Source organism: Salvelinus namaycush, chromosome 29, assembly GCF_016432855.1.
Source record: "Salvelinus namaycush isolate Seneca chromosome 29, SaNama_1.0, whole genome shotgun sequence".
Taxonomy (NCBI): Eukaryota; Metazoa; Chordata; class Actinopteri; order Salmoniformes; family Salmonidae; genus Salvelinus; species Salvelinus namaycush.
Window position 1 is genome coordinate 13,456,970 of NC_052335.1, and position 7,889 is coordinate 13,464,858.

Consider the following 7,889-nt stretch of genomic DNA (forward strand, 5'->3'; position numbering starts at 1 on the left):
TTTAAATTGTTTATCATGTGTTGCCACAGTCCATATCACTTTTATTTACAATATGGTAATTAATTAAGTTGGTCTTCAATAACTTTATTTCTTAGAGTCGCCTCAATGGAGGCATAATTTGGCTTAAATGTGTTTTGACAGGCTACATTTCCAGTCAAATCTTTATTTCAGTATTAATATGTCATTCTTCTATTGATCTATTTCCTATTTTCATTTCGTTCTTCCTGATAGGATATATTACTTCATTGGGACGGAAGTAGTGAACGCAGACAATGACCATTTTCGTTGTCTGGTATCATGCGGGCTTGACACTAACAACATATCAGTCGGTCTGTTAGTTTATTTGGGTGTTCTTTTCATTGCAATCACTGTTATTCTAGCTCAGAGCTCCGTGTAATCTCCCAGAAGTATTGTTTTAAGGAAACCAGGGTTAACACAGTGGTGAGTGCGAAGTTTGTTGCTTGTTTGTTGCAATGAACACGTTGTGACTATGGTGGCCCAGAGAGCAGATCCCATATGGTTTGCTGCATGATTTTCCGATGGTCACACCAATATTGATCAGGCAACACCTAACCACACCCACCAAACAGGAGTAAACGTACCTCAAAGGTTGTTGAAGAAAGGTGCGCACTGTTTTGGGCAACGTGTCGTTCAATAGAAACCATCACGCAACTTAGCAAACGTTGAAGGGAACTGAATGCACCCCTAGTGTTATGCTGCGTTCGTTCGTAACCAAGTGGGAGGTGGGAATTTCCCACTTTTACAGTCGTAAATACCAGTTGGATGCATTCGCATGTTTTGAACTCGTTAAGAAACGTTGCTTGGCTAATGTCCAACAAGCTAGGTAAACCATAAACTAACAGTACAGCTACCATGCTTGTTAACAAATTAGTGTTCAAAAACCATATTAGTAGATGTCTTTTTATAAATTATGTGTTGTTGCATTTAAAGGTCCAATGCAGATGTTTTTATCTAAATATTACATTTCTGGTTAGCAATTAAGTACCTTACTGTCTAAAAACAAAAATAACTTCTTAGCAGAGAGCAATTTCTCAAGCAATGAATGTTGCTAGGAGGGAAAAACTAGCTGTTATTGGTAGAGAGGTTTGGAACTCTCTTTCTTATTGGTCTATTAACTAATTTACCGCCTGTTGATGTCACCAGGCAGGCCAAAACTCCATCCCACCAAAACAGGCAAATATTTTAGGCTGTCTTTTCAAACAGCTCTTACACTAAAATGGCATAATCACAATTTCACAGTATTATTCCAACCTCATAGTGTAGAAATATATATAAAACACAGGAAAGTCACGTTTTGCGCTGCCCATGCTGTCAGTTTAGAACAAATTCTTATTTAGGGCCTACATTGGCAAAACCCGGACAACGCTGGGCCAATTGTGCACCACCCTATGGGACTCCCAATCACGGCCAGTTGTGATACAGCCTGGATTCGAACCAGGGTGTCTGTATTGACGCCTCTAGCACTGACATGCAGTGCCTTAGACCACTGCGCCACCCAGTTGCTACAATAGCACAAATACAAAGATGAGTCCTCTATATATCTATGATTTTCCCTAGTGGTATGTGGTAAATTCCCACCTGCCACTTGGTTACAAACTCAGCATAAGGAATGTGTTGAACTCCCTCAAGCCAGTGCATACACCAATCCAATGGCACTAAGTCTTTAGGGGAGTGAACAAGTGCACAACTTGGGGGAGAAACTAAATTGGGTGTGCACCCCTTCACTAATCCCACTTCTCTGATATTGGACTGCACTAAGTAAGCAGACTGAAGTTCAATGCTCACTGCATGTAATTGCTTATTGATGATGCTATACTGTATTTTATTCATAGGATCTTACTAATATGGTTGTATATATTATTTTTCCAGCTTTGTAAAACCAAGCAAATTCCTGTCAACATTGTTATTGTAAAATGTAATCACCTCAACAGATAGATCAGAACTTCAAGCAACTTTGTCCAACATACAAGTTAGGCATTATCGCACAAATGAATAAATATATCAATGTAATCAGCACAGATGTTACTGATCGGGTTCTCTTATTGATTCTCTTCATTCAAAACATGCTTGAAAAGTTATTTCTTGAAAATGATAAAAGGGGGGAAGAAAGGAGATTGGAAGTTGTAGTTAAGTATTAGGGCTCTATTTTCAGATTACCTTAAACCAGCGCAATTGTCAAATGCATCCTCATTTGCAATTTCAACCTGTTAAAGCCGGTGCTCTTCTACACTGAACATAAATATAAACACAGAATGCAACGGTTTCAAAGATTTTACTGAGTCACAGTTCCTATAAGGAAATCAGTCAATTGAAATAAATAAATTAGGCCCTAATCAATGTATTTCACATGACTGGAGATCAGAAAACCAGTCAGCATGTGGTGTATTTGGTATTTTATTAGGATCCCCATTAGCTGTTGTAAAAGCAGCAGCTACTCTTCCTGGGATCCACATGAAACATGACATAATACAGAACAACAATAGACAAGAATAGCTCAAGGACAGAACTACATACATTTTATTTTTAAAAGGCACATGTAGCCTACATATCAATACATACACACAAACTATCTAGGTCAAGTAGGGGAGAGGCTTTGTGCTGTGAGGTGTTTCTTTATCTGTTTTTTAAAACCAGTTTTGTTGTTTACTTGAGCAATACAAGATGGAATAGCGTTCCATGCAATATTGTCTCTATATAATACTGTACGCTTTCTTGAATTTGTTCTGTATTTGAGGACTGTGAAAAGACCCCTGGTGGCATGTCTGGTGGAGTAAGTGTGTGTGTCAGAGCTGTGTGTAAGTTGACTATGCAAACAACTTGGGATTTTCAACACAATGTTTCTTATAAAAATAAGAAGTGATGCAGTCAGTCTCTCCTCAACACTTAGCCAAGAGAGATTGGCATGCATAGTATTTATATCAGCCCTCTGATTACAATGAAGAGCAAAACGTGCCGCTCTGTTCTGGGCCAGCTGCAGTTTAACTAGGTCTTTCCTTGCAGCACTCAACCACACAACTGGACAATAATCAAGATAAGACAAAACTAGAGCCTGCAGAACTTTCTTTTTGGAGTGTGGTGTCAAAAAAGCAGAGCATATCTTTATTATGGACAGACCTTTCCCCATTTTTACAACCATTGAATCAATGTTTTGACCATGACAGTTTACAATCTAAGGTAATGCCAAGTAATTTAGTTTCCTCAACTTGTTGAACAGCCACACCATTCATTACCTTATTCAGCTAAGGTCGAAAACTTAGGGAATGATTTGTACCAAATACAATGCTTTTAGTTTTAGAGATGTTCAGGACCAGTATTTTACTGGCCACCCATTCCAAAACAGACTGCAACTCTTTAAGGGTTGCAGGGATCACGGGATCCAAACTAAAAAGTTAGCTAGCCACTAAGAAATTTTCCAATATACTTTCAAAACAACAAACTTTTAAAAAACGAGCTCTCCCTCGTTCTCACCATTTGCCTCATGCAGCGCGGCACATCTCCTTTGCATAGATCAAACTGTTGATTGTGGCCTGTGGAATGTTGTCCCACTCCTCTTCAATGGCTGTGCAAAGTTGCATTACATTGGCGGGAACTGGAACACGCTGTTGTACACGTTGATCCAGAGCATCCCAAACACGGTCAATGGGTGACACGGCTGGTGATTATGCAGGCCTTGGAAGAACTGGGACATTTTTAGCTTCCAGGAATTGTGTACAGATCCTTGCGACACGGGGCCATGCATTATCATGCTGGAACATGAGGTGGTGGTGGCGGATGAATGGCACGACAATGGGCCACAGGATCTTGTCACGGCTTGTTGGCATTGATAAAATGCAATTGTGTTCGTTGTCTGTAGGTTATGCCTGCCCATACCATAACCCCACCTCGACCATGGGGCACTCTGTTCACAACAATGACATTAGCAAACCGCTCACCTACACCAAGCCATACTGTTGAAGTCGGGAAGTTTACATACAATTAGGTTGGAGTCATTAACTCGTTTTTCAACCACTACACACATTTCTTGTTAACAAACTACAGTTTTGGCAAGTCGGTGAGGACATCTTCTTTGTGCATGACACAAGTAATTTTTCCAACAATTATTTACAGACGGATTATTTCACTTATAATTCACTGTATCACAATTCCAGTGGGTCAAAGGTTTACATACACTAAGTTGACTGTGCCTTTAAACAGCTTGGAAAATTCCAGAAAATTATGTCATGGCTTTAGAAGATTCTGATAGGCTAATTGACATCATTTGAGTCAATTGGGGGTGTACCTGTGGATTTATTTCAAGGCCTACCTTCAAACTCAGTGCCTCTTTGCTTGACATCATGGGACAATCAAAAGAAATTAGCCAAGACAAAGAAAAATTGTAGACCTCCACAAGCCTGGTTCATCCCTGGGAGCAATTTACAAACACCTGAAGGTACCACATTCATCTGTACAAACAATAGTACGCAAGTATAAACACCATGGGACCACGCAGCCGTCATACCACTCAGGAGGGAGACACGTTCTGTCTCCTAGAGATGAACGTACTTTGGTGCGAAAAGTGCAAATCAATCCCAGAACAACAGCAAAGGACCTTGTGAAGATGCTGGAGGAAACAGGTTCAAAAGTATATATTCATAGTAAAACTAGTCTTATATCGACATAACCTGAAAGGCCGCTCAGCAAGGAAGAAGCCACTGCTCCAAAACCGCCATAAAAAAGCCAGACTACGGTTTGCAACTGCACATGGGGACAAAGATTCTACTTTTTGGAGAAATGTCCTCTGTTCTGATGAAACAAAAATAGAACTGTTTGGCCAAAATGACCATCGTTATGTTTGAAGGAACAAGGGGGACGCTTGCAAGCCGAAGAACACCATCCCAACCATGAAGCACAGGGGTGGCGGCATCATGTTGTGGGGGTGCTTTACTGCAGGAGGGACTGGTGCACTTCACAAAATAGATAGCATCATGAGAATTAAAAATGATGTGGATATGTTGAAGCAACATCTCAAGACATCAGTCAAAGTTAAAGCTTGGTCGCAAATGGGTCTTTCAAATGGACAAGTACCCCAAGCACACTTCCAAAGTTGTGGCAAAATGGCTTAAGGACAACAAAGTCAATGTATTGGAGTGGCCATCACAAAGCCCTGACCGCAATCCTATAGAAAATGTGTGGGTAGAACTGAAAATGCATGTGCGAGCAACGAGGCCTACAACCCTGACTCAGTTACACCAGCTCTGTCAGGAGGAATGGGCCAAAATTCACCCAATTTATTGTGGGAAGCTTGTGGAACGCTACCCGAAACGTTTGACCAAAGTTAAACAATTTAAAGACAATACTACCAAATACTAATTGAGTGTATGTAAACTTCTGACCCAATGGGAATGTGACGAAAGAAATGAAAGCTGAAATAAATTATCTCAACTATTATTCTGACATTTCACATTCTTAAAATAAAGTGGTGATCCTAATTGACCTAAAACAGGGAATATTTACTAGGATTAAATGTCAGAAATTGTGAAAAACTGAGTTTAAATGTATTTGGCTAAGGTGTATGTAAACTTCTGACTTCAACTGTACATGCTGTCTGTTATCTGCCTGGTAAAGTTTAAACCGGGATTAATCCGTGAAGTGCACATTTCTCCAGCGTGCCAGTGGCCAGCATTTGCCCACTGAAGTCAGATCAAGACCCTGGTGAGGACGACAAGCACGAAGATGAGCTTCCCTGAGACAGTTTCTGACAGTTTGTGCAGAAATTATTCGGTTGTACAAACCCACAGTTTCATCAGCTGTCTGGATGGCTGGTCTCAGACAATCACGCAGATGAAGAAACTGGATGTGGCGGTCCTGAGCTGGTGTGGTTACATGCGGTCTGCAGTTGTGAGGCCAGTTGGACGTACTGCCAAATTTTCTAAAACTACGTTGAAGCGGCATGATGGTAGAGAAATTAACATTCAATTCTCGCAACAGCTCTGGTGGACATTTCAGCAGTCAGCATGCCAATTACACACTCTCTCAAAACTTGATAAATATGTGGCATTGTGTTGTGTGACAAAACGGCACATTTTAGAGTGGCCTTTTATTGTCCCCAGCACATGGTGCACCTGTGCAATGATCATGCTGTTTAATCAGCTTCTTAATAGGAGAAAGGAGAAATGCTCACTAACAGGGATGTAAACAAATGTGTGCACAAAATTTGAGAGATATGCGATTTTTGTGCATATGGAACATTTCTGTGATCATTTATTTCAGCTCGTGAAACATGGGACCAACACTTTACATGTTGCGTTTATATTTTTGTTCAGTGTATTTTCAAACCCTAGATCCAAGATTGTTAATTTGACTGTATTATATGAGCTCGTTTGCGCTGAGGTGGGAGAGGTGGTAATATCTGAAGTGTGTCCTTTAAAAGTGCCAATTTCCAGTATGCGCCTGGTGGGGATATTTAAGAGCAACTGAAAGCTGGTCTTAGTGGTAACACGGTTGGTTATGGCATGGATTTTGACGGCGGAAGCGCAGCCAGCCAGCCGTGACGCACGGTGCCCATATGCACATGGAACAGAGCTACAGTATGTGCTTTTTGTGCCTTAAACCTCGAATTTTGAATCATACATAACAAGTGTTTTTTCCCCCCAAATTTTGTTTCATTTGATTAAAAACAAAGCGTAGCCTCCGCTCTCAATGAAGGCAGTTGTTTTGTCATACCCAATGCATTCGCCAAGTAGTCAAGACTATCGATGAAGGGTTTGGCTCGTGAGACTGCTTTCAAATAAATCTTAATCACCAGAGCTTTGTTAAAATATCAAATTTGTCAGCAGCAAAACAGTGAATACATCCTGTGCAACGCCACACCTACAGTATGTAGGTTATTACAGCGCCTTTTATTATTTTGGATGTGCGTTAAAATTCCATACATGTAGGCTATATATGACGACCCATCATGGAACGAGAGCTGAGATAATCTGGTGAAACTCATATTTAGAAACATTTAAGTTATTTTCCTGTAACAATGGCTTGTTTTCCGTTTCATTTGATTAAAAAACAAGCCCTTGTAGTAGGCTACCCTTACCCTACTATAACGAAAGCTGTTACAACAGCAATGTGTCTACTGTATTGTTCTTATCCCGGCCATGTATTGGCCAAAGAGCCTATCCATAAAACATTTCTAAAATGTCAACTTGTGACTTTTGCCAATATTCACAATTCACATAGGCCTACCTGCAGTGCATAGCATACTCCATACGGCTTGTATCCATTCCCATTTCCAAAGACCAGCTCTTGTCCAGTTACCAAAGACGCGCTCCTCCAAACACAGGCTATTCAACATTTTCAGTACTATAACGCTGTATCAACAGTAGGCCAAGGCTATATCTTGTTTATTGAGAATATGCCTCACACATACAATACAATTTACGGGAGCCTAGTATTTTTTATTTGAGGATAAGTGCGATGCATAAAGGCCTATACGCATTTCAGCTAATTACAATAATGTTGACTGTCAACACTCCAAAGATATTGAGCAAACAGTGGATTTTTTTAATACTGTTGCCTATGCTATTTAATAAACTGTAGTATCAATCCACAATGGACTAGGAGAATATTCTGTGCCCCTAACCGAAATTGGAGTTGATGACAACGCAATAATATACAGAATTTGAGAAAAATGCATGAGGTATTAAGCCATGGAAGGCCTTGATTGGCCAAGCCCTCATCACACCTAAAACTTGTTTATTCATCAAAACCCAGCCACTTCTGCCAACTATTGTGTTCATAATAACTGCTGTGAAAATAGCAAACATATTTCTGACACACCCCTAGACCTATAGCACTATGCCAGCACTTAGATTTACCATTTGCATTAGGTTTGTTAA